This window comes from Lepidothrix coronata, unplaced genomic scaffold (assembly GCF_001604755.1).
Source record: "Lepidothrix coronata isolate B3197 unplaced genomic scaffold, Lepidothrix_coronata-1.0 Scaffold115, whole genome shotgun sequence".
NCBI classification, from domain to species: Eukaryota; Metazoa; Chordata; class Aves; order Passeriformes; family Pipridae; genus Lepidothrix; species Lepidothrix coronata.
In genome coordinates, this window is record NW_016690295.1 from 2,010,196 (window position 1) to 2,029,120 (window position 18,925).

Sequence of the window (18,925 nt, forward strand, 5' to 3'; positions counted from 1 at the left end):
TCTTATTACAGGCACTACTTGCTCTATTTCCTCATATGCTTCAATGGAATAGGCAGAAGGGTAAAAAAATTCTTTCACTGATTACCCATTATGTAATAAGTAAAAACAAGACTATTTTTACTTTCAGCAAGAAAGCATGAAGTGTCCACACTGAGGCAGAGGGGAAAGTTTTATAGAGAAATACAGATAAGCCAAAGTTGAACAAAGACCTGATGCTGAACTATTTCAGGTAGAACTGCTAAACTCTGGTCAGTATATTGCTGGGACATCCTTAGGTGAAGCACAGTGCAATACCTCCATGATGAAAACCAGCTAACTTAATAAGCTAAACTGGCTTATACAGGCAGCTGGGTATTATCCTGGCACTGTAAAACCACCACCTTTGTGTGCTACTGATAAAAGTTAGACTGACAAGCATTAAGAACTATGATGCTTTTAAACATATTATGCTAAATAATTCAATTTAAGATACAAAGGGAACTGAATGTAGTTAAATTTACTGCACTATGAAGTACCAAAGGCAAAACTGAGCATTTCTTTCTAAAAATAAACCCATTAAGTTTGCTTAAGTCTGAAATTTGGGAGAAGGAAAAGAGAAAGCACCCTTTAAAAAATGCTAAATCTGACTGATACTTTATGATGCTGTAAGAACACAAATGACCTCACAGCAGCTCCTCCACAGGACTCATGGATATTGAGTTACAGTTACTATTGGTACCATACCCAAATTTCATTACTCATGTTTGTACAAAGTCTCATCCTTACATATAAAAGCTGACGCTGACAGAATGGCATGTGCAAAGTGAGCTTCCTTCAGCTCCTCTCTGTAACAGTTCTAGGAACTGAAAACTCTTCATTCCTTCAGTGTTGTTTTAAGCACTGTTCATAAAAGCTTAATAAAGTCCTTCTTAATTTAATTTTAAATTATCGGATATTTTAAGTTTTCTCTGTTGTACATGATATAAAGGAAAATGTTACAGCTTCCAACTTTGCAAATCTTCATTCATTATTTGTTACTGTATTAGGTGAAAAAATACCCTAATTATTTTAGTTCAGTACCCATCTAACTAGTTCCAACCGCTAACTAGTTAAAATTAAAAAAAAAACCCCAAACCCACAATGAATATATATTTTGGATTTAAACTTCAGCTGAACAAAGCACTACCTGGTAAAATACATGAGAGGAAAGTTTCTGAACCAAAATATGAACATTTCTGCTCTTAAAATAAACACAAACATGAATGGTAAACAAAAGTCAGATTTTGTATTACAGTTCGCATTTAGTTCTAGGAGTTTTAGAATTAGGAAGAGTTAGATCCTCAAAATTCTGACATTTAAAATAAACTATGTTTATTTCTTTTTCTTCCAATCTCAGGTATTCACCAGCCTCAAGGTCACAGCTTCAAATTTTCTTCCATGAAGGTCAACATTTCAACTAGATCTTTGAAGTTACTTAACTCCAGATCCAATGCCTGGGAAGCTGCACGCAGCACACCTTCCCCCCACCCTCACCCCATGAAAGTAAATTCATGCTCTAGTAAATTGAAAGGTGAGAAGTTATAATAAAAGTAAACACACAATTCATGCACAAATGAACTCTTTGCCCTGGAGTAAAGCAGAGGACAAACCCCTTCACAGAAATTGAGAGACATCAGATATAAATGATTAGCAAAAGTTTTCAAAGCTATCCTCTGTCAAACTCATAAAAAATTAGACAAACTATACTGCCAGAAAGAACACTCTTTAAACCTTGAGAATTAGGAATAATATTTCTTATGGTTCATAAAGAGTTCTTGGGCTATTTTCAAAACTCTCTGAGACAAAGTCTTTTCATCCTGGCCAGGACAACTGGATCAGGTCAGTTCCTTATGGAAAATCCTACTGTCCAATTTTCGTTTGGCTTTGTGCGTTTCAGTAAGTTGTGTAAATGGAAATAAGTTGATTAGAGGGAAGAAGAACCTCTCCTATGAGGAAAGGCTGAGAGAATTGGGGTTGGTCAGCCTGGGAAAGAGAAGCTTTGGGGAGACCTAATTGCAGCCTTCCAGTACATGAAGGGAGCCGACAAGGAAGATGGAGAGAGACATTTTACAAGGGCATGTAGTGACAGGACAGGGGGGAATGGATTCAGACTGAAAGACAGTAGGTTTAGATTAGATACTAGGAAGAAATTCTTTACTGTGAGGGTGGTGAGGCGCTGGAATGGATTGCCCAGAGAAGTAGCGGATGTCCCAATCCTGGAAGAGTTCAAGGCCAGGATGGATAGGGCTCTGAGCAACCTGGTCTAGTGAAAGGTGTCCCTGACCCTGGCAGGGAGCTGGAACTAGATTATTTTTGAGGTCCCTTCCAACTTCTATGATTCAGAACCAACTCAGCAGAACAAGCACTACTACTAACTTAGTTTATTAATCTAAGTACATGTGTATAAATCCCACTAGGGATACAGAAGTGTACATAAGCTCTCTGAAACAGAGATTTTGCACTAAATTCTGCAAGTACCCTTTGGAATATTAGCCTGAAAAGGCAGGATGCTTCACTGAAGGAAGCCAGTGCCAACGTAGGGCCAGAAGATCTGATATCTCAAAGAAATGCAAGGAGGTCCAATTTTCAAATCTTCTCCGTTTCTTCAGTTCCTTGATGTACACAGAGGATCACTGTATAAACCAGCTGCTTTGCCAACAAAGAGCAAACACTCCTCAGCCAACTGGCATAGTCTACAGAGCCCATGCTGTCCTTGGTCCTAGTGCCTCGACCTCTCATTTATTATTGCCTGCAATGTAATCAAGACAGGTATCCATCAACTTCATATGACTCAGAGGCAGAAACAGCTCTGTATTTTTGGAACTCTTACGACACCATGAGAACAGTCACGCTCGTTCAGACCAAAAGCCTGTCTGGCCTAGTGCTTTGTCTCCAGTGATGTTCAGTGCAACACAAGCTACACAGTGATCAGTCTCCTGCTCTCTTCCAATAATCAGTAAGCCCGAGACTTTATGAAACACAGACTGGATAGGAACTACGATGTTTCACAGGTGTTGAAGATTTATTTGATTTCTCTTCAAATAATTTTTCTATAATTTTTCAGTGAATGCTATGACATTACAAAAAAAAAGACAAACAAAGCCACAAAACTGCATTCTGGGTTAGACTGCACAGAGAAACAATTCCACCTAGACACGATGAAGAGAGACATTTCTTGTAATTATTTCTTATTATGAAATGGTCTGCTCTTGGGTTACTCAGATTATAAAGCTCAGTCCTGAATTTGTATCAGCTTCACAAATACGATGTGAAGGCTAAACTCAGCTTCAGCTGTAAGGCTTAAAAATGAATACTATAAAGACAACTTTTTGACTTTGTAAAGTATATTTTTATATTAGTATTTTTCCCTCTTTGAAACATTCTGTGCAGCAATTTATAAATAACTGGAAACATCACTAGACTGGTTTAATATTACCCACCCTGCATCTGTGAATACAAATATGCTGAATTTATACTAACAGGAACTGACAATATCAAGTACTTCTGTATAAACTGGAGGCTTCAGTAGCTATTTTGAGGAAAGTGTCTGTGGGAAACAAAGAAAAGAAAAATATACTTCTTCTAGAAACAGCAAATTCAACAAAATTCAATCTGCTTGGATTAAAAGCATTAAAGTAGGAACAACAAGTGGATCACTGTGAAAGCACCGTATCCTGCATTACTCAACATATCAATGAAAATATAAATGTTAACAGCTGTGTCACTTTAACACATAGGCTTATAAACAAAACATTCTTATATTGATTGCTTTCTGAAGATTAATGAAAATGTCTTTCTAAAAGGCCATCTTCAAGGTTTTCCTCTTTCTCTGCCTAAGGAATAGGTATAACTGTTGTGCCAAAATAGGTTCTTTCACAGGGTGTGCAAGAGGCCAATCTACACACAGAGTTGAGACATCTGATTTATTCACAATTCTGTGCAGAATGAGGTGTTGGGTGGCAAATCCACAAAGCCAGCACGAGTACCAAAACTTTTCACTATTCATACATCAGAGGCATTAATGTTCATGGGCTACAAGTTACCTAGTTCTCTTAATAATTAGGATTCTATCTTCTATTGGTTAATGATTCCATCACTTCTTATGCTAATTAGTCCACATTCTCAGTCCTTCTCTTCTTTTGAGTCACTGGGTTTCTTGGGTCATGGTCTGTGAACTGGTGGTCGTGATCCCTCCCTGCCAAAATTACCTTTTACCCAGCTGGAGCTGATTTCAGCACAATTGCTGGGTTGGCTTTATAAGTTTCTTCCTTATCTTGGGAATTCTGATGAAAGTCTTTGTGGCTTGTAAAGTCTGTATTTTTTTGTGTCCGCTGTCAGTAGTACGTCCTTCTTCCCAAGCTCAGACCCCTAGGCCTGAGATCACTGAACCATGTCAAGCCCTAAATTTTAACAAGACAATTCTACTGATGAATAATTTATCTTTTAACATCTGGACATCATAACCAAAAGGCAACAATTCTTCATGTCAAGTTAAAACCTGACCTAAAATGATATATCTTATTGATTTTGCTCCTCCATTATTCAGAACTACTTGCAGAACTAGCCAACACTAAGGAAGTAGCTGTACCAAATACTGTGCCACAGCCGAATTCTAAATCAGAGGATGATATAGTCTCCTCCCATACTTACTTTCCATAGTTAGTGGAGTTACATAATTTTATAACTTTTTAAAAAAGCATTATACAGAGAGGTAATGCTGCAAGACAGACAGAACAGTAACTCGATATCCAAGAGCAACATTTAATACTTTTAAGATTCCAATAAGTGAGAGAAACTTGTAATATCTCCCAGCTGAAGAAACATTGTTACAGGTGGCAAGAATAATTCAACATCCTTCATCCTTGTTCTTCCAGTGGATCCTAGAAGAAAAATGAATACCAAGATGCCTAGAGACAGATCAAGCATGCACTGAAACCAGAAGCTGACTTTAGAGGGAACACACAATGAATGCAGCCCACAATGAATGTGTGACAAGATATATAGGTCTCCTCAACGACCTATTCTATAGAGGAGCTGTATTTGCTCACTGAAACACATGTTTACCTAGCAAAGGATCTTAAACAGAATCACCTCACTGAAAACCCACTCAAGGGCTCAGTTTTTTTATTTCACATTCATCTATGTGCACTGTTATTGTTTTGGTTCCATCACCACAACTGAAACAAGTAAGTTAGGTAATAAGATGGTCATTAAAAAAAAATAAGGTAATTGTACACCCAGTTTTGAGTATCTGGTAAAAACTTTTCATACAAAAGAGTTCTGAAGGGCTCAGCACGCTGCTTCCAATGGCAAAGGATGCAAAAGAGATCCTCAAACTCTACTGTTATATATAGCACCTTTTAGTACCAACCATGGCAGGTGTTCTCAAGTTCTTACCACCCACAGAGCCCATCATGCCGTTTCTGCCAACCATTTCGAGGCATTTATTATCAGTTCTATAAAAATGTAAAATGAGTAAGTTTCCATGTCAAATCATGTTATCAAGGGTAAGCAAAATCAACATATATATATTTTTCCTTATAAATTATACATGATATGAAGGACTGGGAAAGAGATAAGAAAAAAATCACAGCCACAGTTCCACACCTCTTAATGCCTATTTGAATTTGCAAAACTTTAAAATTATGTGTAATTTCCAGATAGAGACTAATTGCTCAGTAAAACTGGTTCCCCATATGAGTCTCTAAAGCTACTATATTCCAGTTCAATCAGTTTAGCTTACAGTTTTGCTAGGACACTTGATGCAGAAAGCTTTTGGAAGTTTTCCAAATTAAAAAATGCCTTTCTCGACACGAACTGAATGCAAGAACTGAACCCAGAAACAGACTTATTCATAACCTCAGTAATCTTCTAGTTTTTATATACATATTTACATCTGAAGTTCAGGATGCTGTCAGCATAATTCATCACTGGGGTATATATAAAGGATCCCTTTTGTTTCTTTTAATAGTGAATTCCCATTATGGCTTGAAAAAAGGAAAAGCTAAGCTATCATAATGAACATACATAGGATTTCTTTAGATTCCTTTCTAGACAAGTATTTTGACTACTTGAACACAAGCAATGAGCCAAAAGTATTTGCCAAAAAATAAAACTGTAGCCTAAAATTGGTGCTACTATGTGTTACTTCCAGTCCAAAGTAAAACTCTTTCATATTATTGAAATAAAAAGAAAAATTGCAATTGTTACAGCAAGTGCTACAGTATAGAAGCACCTGAAGCAGTATATTGTTATAAAGTTAGTCAGATTTTTACTGGCTCTGAAATAAATGCACCTTTGTACTGAGATAGAATTCTTATATTACTTTAAGGGGCCCAAATGTCATTATAGCAAGGCCAGAAGTTGTAAAACACACTGTCAAAACCAGCAATGACACCTGAGGGCATACTGAGTGTCAGGCTTTCACACATCCTGTTTTACTTCAGAGTATTTCATGTTAAGACTCAGAGCAACTGAGCCTTTCAACTGTTTGAAAGTCTTACTACTCATATTTGGTCTGATTCTGAATAAACCTATGGAGTTTCCTGAGGTAACTTAATCACATATTTTACTGTTTGATAACAATGCTTTTATTGGACCTTTTTATTATAACAATCACAACATGGAATTATTTCAGGCTAATGACTTGCAAAGTCCTTTAATCCCTAACAGCTACCAGCTGATTTGTCTGGATGAAAAGTATCTCACAAGTTTCTTGCCATTTGGGGCCAAGTGACATTGCATCAAAATCAAAATTAAAAAAAAAAAAATTAGAAAAAAAGACTAAACTATCCAACTTACCATCCATTGCAGGAAGTTAATTTTCTCCTCAGAATTTATTATCAGGTTTTTTAGTTTATTTAATTTTCCAGAAAATGGACTAAAATCTGCTTCCATACCAGTAATCATGACCTCTTTATATTTTCATACTAAATTTGTAAGGAAAATTTGATTTGCTACTTATTAAATACAAGATTTAGTCCCCTGTGTTTCAGTGGTTTTCAAAAACTCCAAGTGGAAATACACAAGACAGTTTTATTAACTCCAAAATAATAAATATCCAGTGTTTTCCTACTTGAAAAGAAAAATATGGCCATATTGACAAACACTAAAAGACCGTTCTGTCACGAAGAAATTTCTCCTTCTCTATTAGTCCTTACTGATAAGGGATTGTTCTGCTTCATGACTGTACTGTGCTGCAAACACTACTGTTTACTCTGTTAGGTAAGGAAAGCAAATAAAACACATTTACAGTAAAATTATATTTATGAGCATACTGCCTGGCAAACTCGGCAAGCTGCCTAGCGTGGCACTTTTATCGGTCTCAACTAATTTGGAAGCTCTTCTTCTAAGTACCCAAATCTGGGTTTCCAAAGGAAATGAGCAGCTGCTAGTCCCATTCGCAATTAGTCCTGGATAATCAGCAGCTCTGATTAAAGAAAAACTACAAATGACTGGTGAATCCAAGCTAAATTCACTCTGGAGTATTTATAACTTTTGTAACAAATCATTTACTCTGAACACAAACTCCTCTCCCCATGTTAAAAAAAAATATACAAAAATGCAGTCTTCTGAAGTCCCTCTTCAGCCAGTGGTTTATGTGAAATGAGAACCAGCTGCACTTCACAATCTACAAAGGAAACTGAAGAGTCTACCAAATTTCCCAATTAAAATGGAGAAGGCAATCAAAGCAAAAGAGATTTGGACCACAATTCTTGAAACAGTTTCTTAATCCTTAGCCTAATTTACAACTATTATGAAATGTTGCACGCACTGGACAAAGTATGGTTGAGTAACTACTGTGGGTTATTAAGTATTTTTCACAACACGACTGTATGCTCTGCAAAAGCAGGCCAGAACAGATCTTTTTCTTGCACAAAAGCTTTTTTTAACAACTCTCCTTTCTTCTAATAACAAAAGTTTCTAATATGATTTTGCTTTTGTACATGTGAAGTTTGCTAGATCAGACTACAAACTGCACTTCGGACTTTCAGGTAAAATTACTACTTTGGATTCATTCGGCTTTCTAAATTGAAGAACATTTTAATTCAAGAAATAGTTAACTAATCATTTACGATGTTTATGACTGAGATTTCCAGGTTAGTATTATCTGTACTAACACTAAAGTATTTTGTACATACACTTTTAGTTACAGAAGACTACTCTCAAGAAAAGAAAATACTCACTAATTTTGACTTTTTTTCAGATGTAATGAGTACATTTTTAAGAGAATCAGATATCCTACTTTCATTTCTATTCTACAACCAGTCTGTGTTTCTGGTCCATGTAAGTAACCTCCAAATTTTAAGATTTGTTCTTCTTGCATTCTTGAAACAGTTATTCAAGGATGCATTGCAAAAGAGTTTACAGCACTTGTACCCTCATTGCAAAGTACATAGGAGGTTACAGTCACAAATAAACCAAAGCACAACTTCATACCTTACCTTGGGCATAAAAAATTGAAAAAAGAGGTTTTCCATAAGAAAGAAAGGAATGGAATTAATACTAAACATTAGGTAAGAGGCCTGCACTTAAACCTATTTGAAACAGTTTTTTATGAAGGGAATGTTATCACAGAATAATTGAGTCACAGAATAGTAGAGGTTGGAAGGCATGTCTTTAGATCATCTACTGCCATTCCTAGGAGATCACCATACCATTCTCGGGTTAACATTGGCCAGAATGTCACCAAGGCACTGACACCAAAGATGATCTAACAGAAATTTCATATGAGCTACAGAATGATAGAACATTGTAAGTAAAATATGAAAAAGTCTTGTGCAAGAAGATCTTAATACATTCCCCGTCTAATACTGCAAACAGCAAACACCAGGAAAAAGGCAAAAACTTTGCTCCCTGGGATGGTTTGTGCTTGTTTCCTATCTAAAATATCAGATTTTCTTCCTCAAGGTCATTGCTAGGGAATTTTTTTCCTCTGCAGTGAAACATCAGAATACTTCTGTTTAAGAGCTGACTGGATTATGTGCATTAGTTTATCGCCATCACAGAAACACATTCATAAATCTTACTGCAATGCCATTAGAATAAGATGTTCTGATTGTGTGTTATTAAAGCAGATGCTTCCATCTGCACTGTACTGTGGAATAAAAATATGATTCACTATATTCAAGAGACACTTGAATATGTTCCCCTGTCCAACTAAGACTTCTGAAATAAACTTTGGGTCGAAAATAGGGCAAACTGGAAACAAAATTACTTTTTTCTATGAGCAGTAGAGACAGAAATAAGAAGGCAATCCCCAGCTAAGTCACCTCTGAATGGGGAGACCAACCAAACCTGTTTCCAGAAGATGATAAAGGAAAACAGCAGTTCCCATACTGTAAGTGCTGGAAATCCAGATTAGAATGCAACAGCTTAGATTTATCTTTAGTAATTACTTTAACTGGCACACAATCTGTTGATCTTAAAGAGTATGAGGACCTAACCAACAAGTGAATCATTCTCTATGAATATTCATTCCTGTTATGTTGCTCTAATGAAAACAAGATGCACAGTCAGCAGAGGCAGGCTTTGGACCTTTGTCTTCCATCAGTGTGAACTGACTTTGGTCATCCAGCCTTATTTCACCCCTTGACTTTAATTCAAGATTTTGCTGAAGGACAATCAGGCCTGCTGATCTGTTCTCTCCAAATTCATATCTGCTTCAGGAAACCATCATCAACTTAGTACCATGTTCTTTGGTGATACGCAAAAGACTTCCCATACAATCACCACTTCACTCTCTGCCATTGCAACCTTCTGGAAGTCAGATACATCTTTTAGCATTCAAGGAATGCTGTCTGCCACATACTATCTGGTCACCATCAGCTTTCTTATCTTTTTCCCCCCTCTAAAAAATGCTCTGGTCTTCCCTGTATTCAGTTCTCAACTTTTATATTCAGTTACTTCAGGCTTTACCCGGAAAACTCAGCTAAACGGATAAACACACATTTTTATGTGGACATGAAATAAATATAAGATTATATTTTATGCATCACATACACACAAAGTTGAGAAAGCCACTAATGGTTACCCATTTGTTTGGTGGTAATCTGACAGAGAAATAATGTCCTGTCTTATGGATGCGAAGATAAATTTTCCTTTTTGATCAGTATGAAAATATACAGCTTTTTGCCCTCAGCAACTCTGGGTCACAGGTCTTCCAGAAATACTAGTAAGCTACAAAATATTCATAAAAATCTTGCTTTACAGGTTATCAAATTAGAGTTTAAAATCCAGGTCGTGCTTACAGTCCTTTAAATGCCTACACTGTAACTTGGTAGCTGCACAGTATAAACACAAATTGACCTAAACTGGCAACAGTGCCATCAGGGTTTACTTTTTATATTTATTTCAGAAAGAAATTATCTTTGTAACTTAACTTTGTTGTCTACATCGATGAATTGCCAAATAAGAGCTATTGGGAAATGGTTTTATAGCAAATAAACACATGAAGATGCAAGGAAACAAAAGTAATGTTGAAGGTCACAGAGACTTGAAATAAAAACATCATGCTAAAACTTATAGGCAGAGGCATCTAGCTAAAAAAAAAATAAATAAAAAGCACCTTTATTTTGTTGCTTAATGTGCATCTATTTAGAAGAGAGCTATGTAAAAACTGTAAAGGTGTGACAGGAAGAAATTCAAGCTGTCACAGTTCATCAAAGACATGTTATCACCTCAGAGCTGGTGCTTAGACAAAGATAAAGGAGAGATTGTCCAAGGGTGGGAGTCTCAGTTTCTTCATATCTACAGAGTAGCAGGTGAGTTGATGGCACTGAACAGACAAAAGCAAACTGGGGAAAATTTAGAGAACTTAAAATAATTCATGGCTCAAACTTTCTTAGTTTGAGTCAAGTTACTGAAGCAAAGTTATTTCATAGCCACGAACTGAAGTCTGGTAAGTGATCAAGTGTGCCTCCAGGGGCAGCCATTGCTGCTAAACTTTATTCAGCAACTTAGGAAAATTTCAAGATCATACCTTAAGAAGTTGAAAAGATCTCTGACGATGAGGTGGCAAATAGACAATGAACATCTCCAAAGACTGAATGATGCCACTTGACTGACAGAAAAGTGACTTCTGAAGGTTCTAGTCTACTGCCCTAAACGATGGCATCTGTTGTATTACTATTTCTACACTACTGGATATTTCTGGAAAACACAGAAAAGCCTTTCTTTGTACAGCTTGTTCAATGCTGACATGTTTGCACCTATACTGAGTGATCATTATCACAAAACACATTTCCTTATCCATAATTCTCTGCTTTGATAAACACTAAATCATCATATTATAGACTTCTAAAGCAAGGAGATGGTTTCATCCTATTCCTGTAAGTATCTTTTTGGGGGGAAGGGGAACTGGAGGACGGTGGATTTTTTGCTAGTAAGCAAAGCCCCACTGAGGCTCTGTTTTACCTACATGAGGTAATCTTTTGCTAATCTTACCAGGTCAAGGCTGTTTGAGCTCAAACAAATCTTTAGCTGTGGGGAAAATGAGCTAAGTTTCTGGTCTGCCTCTGAGTAGCCTAATAAGAGTGAAAGCAGTGTGTAAGTGCTTTATAAGGTTTTGTGGGAGTTTGTTTGTTTTGAAGAGAGAGACTAGAAAGAGGCAAACAGGAAACAAGTTAGGTAAACGAGGGCTAGAAGCAGGGCTGCACATGGAAAAACAAACAGGTGGCTCAGTAACTTCTGTTCTGTTTTCCCATCTTTTGCACTCAGAGGACATTGTCCCCCTGCCATTCCTGCCTGTTTGCTGACCCTATCAAAGTGTTCAGGGGAGGTGATTCTCAAGGTCTCCACTTACTCTCTTCCATCTGTTCTCTTCCCACTCTCCATTCAAACACACTCTTCCACATGAGGTCACATTATGCTGCCTTAGAGCCTGAACAGTCAGTCCAGAGAAACCAAGAGATTCAGTGTAACAGGCATGACAGGAAACTGGGAGAATTGATTCAAGAGCCCAGAAAGCACTTCTCTAGTGCTCCTACATCAATATATTCTCCCTTTGTTTACCTACACACCCACCCTGATCACTTGTCCACACTGCTGGTCCCATGTGAAGACAGATGAAGTGAGATGAGACACAGTAGGGGCGAGGGGAGGATAGTGCTTATTATCTCATCTTATTTCTTTCCTATTTCCTTCCTGTTCTCCCTGCTTATAGCAGAGTCCTCACATGGATAGGGTTGCTGGAGTGAAATCAAGATGGTAGCAGCAGTGCCCTCTGCCATCATTCCTCTAATTCCTCTACTTTCTGGGACAGCAGACGAAAGCAGCAAGGGAACATGGAATCAGGGAACAATGCTCCCAGCCCAATTCCTACCACACTTCAGTCACACAGATTAAGAAGTTTCTGCCCCCTCCCTTTAATTTGGGCCTTCCATAGGGCAGAGTCCCAGATGAATGACAGATAAACTGCTATATGTTTTGCCAAGACACTTGATTACTAGCTGGCTTAGGTAAATAAAGCATTTAAGTTTTCTAAAGTGATGCTAAGATTAGTTTGAAACTGTTACAGGTGTGTCATATGTCTCTACAGCAGATACCTCAGCAGTCAGTGGTAAGACTAGTTTTGAACTATCCCTCAGCTCAAGTCTTGTTACTGGGGACTTGAGATTATTTTATATATTACAAATTGCATTTTTTTTACATATTATTTTTTTCTCACATTCTGGTACCAAGCTATACTTGTCCTCAAGATGAAGCTAAGGTTGAGTTCTACCTCTGCTCTAATTGACACTGGGTTTCCTTCAGGTTCAAGAGGCCCTTATACTTGCTCCCAGCTGGAACTATGAGCAAGTGGACAGAAAATCCATATCATTTAAATCCAATACAAATTTACTTTGGTTTGTCCCAATTTGTCCTTTTACTCTCCTAGTACACTTAGTTCTACTCCCAACATTTCCCCATTAGGAAGACAGAAGGAAGCATAAAGATTCATTGATTTTAGACAAGTTCATACAGCAGACCCAAGCAAAAATCAGGAACACAAGCAAAGAAAATCAATAAACTTGGAAAGCTGAAATTCTGCTTTCTTTACTCTCCCATCTACTCTTTCCACATTTTCATACAAGTTTCAGAATGAAGTCCTTCATGCACCTGGTCACATATTCCTGTCTGAAAAACCCCAAAACAACAAGAAACAAAAGCAAAGTGCTCCTCAGTATACCCCCTCCTGCCAAAACCTTAAAATTAAAAATCTGAAATTGCAAAGGACCTTGATGACTGTGGAAATACAATGTGCTGTACATGCAAATCTTCAAAAGCACATGTTGCACTGCACTTATGTACAGTGCAGTTACTGACATACCAAATTGTTACTTAGCATCTTATTCTGCCCCATGCAAAACTGAACAACTGATGATACACAAATGGGTGTAATTCCTTATCCTTCTTGCAAATGTTTAAGGGGGAGGTATTTTTATCATAGCAGCACGATAACACGAGTGCTGGCCGATGGAAGAGGAGATCCCTTGGCATCTCCTCACACTCCTACCTCCCTTATCTCTGCACTGCTAAAACACCCACTAAAGTTTAAAACAGCCACTTTCATCTTCCAGCTGTTCTTTTCCGAATATCTTTTGAACGATCTTATTTCCCCACTGCGACGACCCAGACGACCCACATACCTCTTTTTTTTTTTCCTCAGTCAATTCTCAAATACAGACTGGGGGCGGCGGGGGCGGAGAACACCTCGCTTCCACTTCAGAGAACTTGGCCGCAGCTGGATGTCATTACCGACAGCACCGAACCGACCGTTCCATGCCAGCAGAGCGGTGTATTTACTGAACCGCCAGCCGAACTCGAGTTTCGGAGCTGCGAGAATAAATATTTAACTTACAGGAGCCGCGTCTGTTTAAAAAGCCCTCCCGGCGGTGGGGAGCGCTGAACTCCCGCGGCAGGGCAGAGGAGGGAGAAGCAACAGGTCCGGTCCCCCCGTTTACACACCGACCAAAGCGCCTCGCTGACCTGCTCCTGCTCCCGCTCCTGCCCGACGGTGCCTACGGTGCCTCCGCCGCCTCCGCAGCGCCGCGCCGGGACCGCCGGGAGCCGGGACCGCCGGGATAGCTGGGACAGCCGGGATTGCCCGGGATCGCTCTCCACCGCCTCCTCGCGCCGGGGGACGCCCGGGGAGCGCCCGAACCCTCCCCGTCCCGATCCTTCCCGACCCTGGTCCCGATCCCGGTCCCGACCCGGCTCCGCTCGGGGCCGCCCCCACGTGACAGCGCCCGGCGCTCCCGCCCCCCCTCGCGGGCAGGTGCTCCCGGGAATTTCTGCGCGGACCCGACCAAGGGTTTGGAAAATTTGCCATCAGTTTCTGAGTTTTATTCTTCGTGTCGTTATTGCTGGAAGAAGAACTATTGACTAAAAGTACGTTTAGTTTATTAACTAAAACACGCTACCCGGCACGTGTTTTGGTGCGTATTCCCGCATTCCTGCATACCAGGGATTTTCTAGGTTAGCAAAAACATTATATTATTAACAGAGGAAAACAATACACTCTTTCTCCAGAGATTTAAAAATCAGGTATTTCTATACCTAAAGCGCTTCTCATCTACTTTAATTCTACTAATAAAACAATAGCATGGGTAATTTATATTAGTAAAGCATTTCATATCATATTCCTGTTGACTCCTGTTTAAAAAACATTCTCTGGTGTTATGTTTATGGTGGCAAAAATCTCTAGTACAGGAAGTCTCCAAGGAAGCAAACATTAAACAAAAACTCATGCTCAAAAAGTGTAGGATTTTCTTGCGCCTCTAGAGATTCCTGGATTACTTCTAGAAATGTGGAAAGTGCTGCAAGTTTTAGTCCTTGGGAGTTTGCTGGTCACCGAGTACCTTACTGATCCAACATCTGATAAGGGTTTCTGGTGACCAAACAGGTCATCCCACCTGTGCAACACTGACACAGCTCTTTCACAGCATTGTGTGTGCCAAGTACTTCTGATGATGTCATTTTTCCAGTGAGTTGGCAAAACAAAATTAACCATTTAGCAGAAAGTGAGATAAAGAGTTGGGAGTCACAATGTAATTAGCACACACTTTTCACTGTGTGTGGAGTGGTTGTATTTAACAAGCACAATTTGCTGTCTTCCTTCTATGATGATGCTTTCACCTAAATAGTCTAAGCATGTTTAGTATGCACGGTTTTAATGTAATTTTGTTACTTATAACAATCCGCCTGAATTTTAGAATCTCTTTTTGCCTGACATAAGCTTCCAGTGTATTTGGAATGTTGAAACATCTCGTTCCCTGTTACCAACTGATGCACTCTCTGACCTTGGGAAGAATTATTTATTATTTCAGTTTTGTTTTAAACTTGCACGTAACACCAAAACTATGAATCACACACCAGATATTCCAGATAAGGAACTGGACCTCACGTACAGAGAAAACATGCCCAAGGTGTAAGAGGGAGAGAATGGGAAGTGAACGCCTTTGAAACATCTCTGAACATGCCGAAGAATAATTAAAAACTGGCAAGAATCCACGGGCTGCGTATTAATTCGGCTTTTGAATTTTTCTTGTCTTTCCTCCCAGCTTTGAGGTAGTCATCTTACATGGGTCTCGTAGAGGAGTGGTGCAAATTACAGTGGTTGATAACATTTGCATCTTTTGTAATACTGATACCAAAAATTATATACCAAAAATGATATAGCACTGCTTGTTGCAGTATCCTTAAACCATTTAGGAAAGAGTCAGTGGAATTTAGAAAAATCTAGGCAAAGCTGAGCGGCTTTTCAACACCAGCCTGGTTTCCCCTCCTTTTCCCCACCTTGCTGGAGGTCTAGGACAGGTGTCTGGGCAACTTTCCATGTGATAGAAGCAGTATCTGGGACATAATTTGCTCTGTTATGACCATGTAGGGTTGTTACCTCCTTTCTTGTTTATTCTTGACCTGGAATAGCCAAAACCCTGCTGGTACATGCTGTAGCCCAGTGTTGGGTAGGGAAAAGCAGTGTAAGCCAGTGCACGGGAAGGCGAGCGTGGCCTTGCCCTGGTGCTGTGAAGGGGAAGGGCCTGGAACAGAGAGGCTCTGCAATTACTGCCACTCCCTTGGGAAGGACAGGCAGAAGCAGAGAGAGGCTGAACAGCAAAAGCACAGAACACAAAACACTGTCCTGCTGCTGCTGCCATGTTCACGTGCCATCATTTTACAGTTCTGTTTCTGTATTTCTTGACATTATATTATTGCATCACTGGAAAGCAGAGAGAATCCTAATTTTGGGCTCCCTTAAGCTTTTTGTTCCTGTCTATCCTGTTTAATATCACTGTAAAAAGTTAATTAATTCTGCATCTCTCTCAGTGTAGCGGGTTTCAGAAGCACTCCCTCAGCTGTCCTGCCCTCTTGGCTAATTACCATTCCAGAAGTCCCCCCTTCAATAAGAGTGGTTTGTTTCTCTGCTGCAGTGGTGCAGACTCATGACTGTCACAAAGCTGGCATTGTGTTAAGTCTTTGCCTCTCTTATATAACAATGAAGTTTATTCAGTGAGAGCAGAATCATCCTTCTCGGAAAAAGAATCATCCTTCTAAGAAAAAAAAGAAGTTAGGAACCCCAAAAGAGGACGCTGCTGGACATTGCTTTATTGACCATCTTCATTTCTTCCATCTCAAAAAACAGTGCAAAGCTGTCTGTAAGATCCCACGTGTTGCTCTGTAGCAGTTTATCTTAACTAGATATAAAGACCAGGGTTTATTTTTATGTTGTTAAAACTTACTGAGCAGAACTGCCTGAGTTTCTCTTCCTCAGTGTCACGTTATGGTCACTCTGACAATGCTGGGAGACCCTGTGTTTCAGTTCAGGCCATATTCCTGATCCTGCAAGGGTGCCTGATTGGTGCTTAGGCTTATGCATTTGGTGGTTCTTTCCTAGTGCTGTTTGGTCCATTACTGGATTATGCAGAAAAGTGGCAAAATGGCTCATAGTCCCTGAAGGGTAAGGGCCAAAACACTTAGATGAGGGCTCTAAGTGACTGTGCTCCCTAGATGGAGACTTGTGGCTATAAGGCAGGAAAAAACATCTATATTTTGATACATCAGTTTGCAGCACGTTCCAAATTGCTGGTTTATTTGCTGAAAGGTTTTTATAAAACTCTAATTTCCCTGTTTATAAAACAGAGTAAATTAGCTGCAACTAATGTAGTCTAAATTCAGTCCCAACCACTCTGATATTTTACTATCAATTCATTCAAAAATTCTCATAAGAGATACCTGACACTTCATGTCCTTCTTTATCAAAAGCTTTGTTTCAAAAAGACTACAGCAAAGATTAGTCAAAGGATGGTTTCATTGCTTTCCTCAAAATCACAGTCCTCATAGACTGTACAGGCTTTGAAACACCAGCCTTAGAACAATAAATAAATTCCGTGATGCAGAACTGTGAAAGCTGCAGGACTGTGTGATCTCTTGTTTGTGGGGGAAAAAGCAATCCACTTAAATGCTCAGAGATTGCTTATCATGTAAACGTGGTTAAATCAGCTGTAGATAGGAAATAATGTATTGAAGAATCCTTCCCCATTAAGTCAGTACAGCTAATCCATTATGTCTCATTAGAAAGCATAGCCTGCCTTATCTTTAATAGAGATTTGTGGCCAGTCATGTCACCAATTTCCTCTGGTAAGGTGCACAACCTTCTCTCGCCCTTCAAAACTTTTTCTAGCGTGTGTGGTATGCTCTTTTTTTAGTGGGGGGTTTTTTGTGTTATTTTTTCCCCCACCTGTTGTTATTTGGTAGAGTTCACTTGAAATATTCAAGATGAGAGTTTAAATAAAGAAATTTGACCTCTACATAAAAGTGCAATTGAAATTTTCTTGAAATCTTCTTGGATAGGTACAGCTACTTGATACCAAAACAGAACTTAATACTTTTTTTTTCTCGGTCATCATTTAGAGCATTATCTGTTCTGCAGCAGAACACATGATATAAAAGTCTTCTTTTCAGGTATTTCTTACTAGGACAGATGAAATACACTTAAAAAAAAAATCCTTAATATATAGATAGTTTTGTTAGAGCGCACTATATTTGTTGAGTAGTTTTGGGTTTTTTTCCCCCAGTCTTCTCTTTGTATCTCAGTAGCTTTCATGGGCACATGCAATTCTTAAAAAAGGCTTTCAGGAACGCATTGTTACTTTTGTTCAGCATTTTAAAAGACATTTAAGCAAGCCATTGATCTGGCCGCTCGCGTGTAACTGGTGGGAATGACACCTGAGCCAGGTGTAACGATCCAAATTTAGGCGGCGGTGCTGCAAGGACTTAGCGCCATCTCGTGTTCAGATTTTAAATCACACACGAGAGATCCTAAGACTTTTTAGAATGAGCCTTTTTTGGCCCCCAGGGAAACACTACCTCCACATGTTGAGGCATTTTATAAATTTTGGGGGTAGCAAGCCTACCATAGTAAATTAACAGCCGATGGAGGACAGCTGATATCTCCTCAGGCAGACACAGCTGTTTATAATGTTTCATTTGCTCTCACCATCAGGCAAAGGCCTCCTAATTGCAGCTTGGAAAATAGAGCTTATACTGTACATCACTGCATGAATGTATGTAGAGAATGCAGTCCCATATAAGCTGCTATTCCACCTACTTTGGTGAGGCAATGTGGAGTCGTGGGACTTGTTTCAGTCAGACTGAACTCAAGACATTAGGGGATTTGACATTTGTCTAAATTTGTTGCATTAAAAAGTTATGGGGTAAAAAAAAAAAACATGCTAGAAAGTACTGTGAATTACACAAGATGTTATTAAGCAATTTCTTGACTGAGAAGATATCCATTGTTATGTTATCTCTTCATGAACTCTTCCAGCCAGCATCAACTCTTCCAGTTTGATTCAACTAAGACTTTTTCTTTTTTTGATAAGATAGTTCTTATTTAAAAAAAAAAACAAACATGAAATCCCGTACC

General features: G+C 38.9%; 1 protein-coding gene across 1 annotated transcript in view; it reads right to left on the bottom strand.

The window, feature by feature from the left end:
* Window positions 1-11,837, bottom strand: part of PPFIBP2 (PPFIA binding protein 2) — a 97,616-nt gene extending 85,779 nt beyond the window's left edge. Inside the window, exon 1 of the mRNA XM_017824971.1 lies at window positions 11,822-11,837. The gene's annotated coding sequence lies outside the window, so the exon portion shown is untranslated. The remainder of the gene's footprint in view (window positions 1-11,821) is intronic.
* Window positions 11,838-18,925: the final 7,088 nt, after the last annotated feature.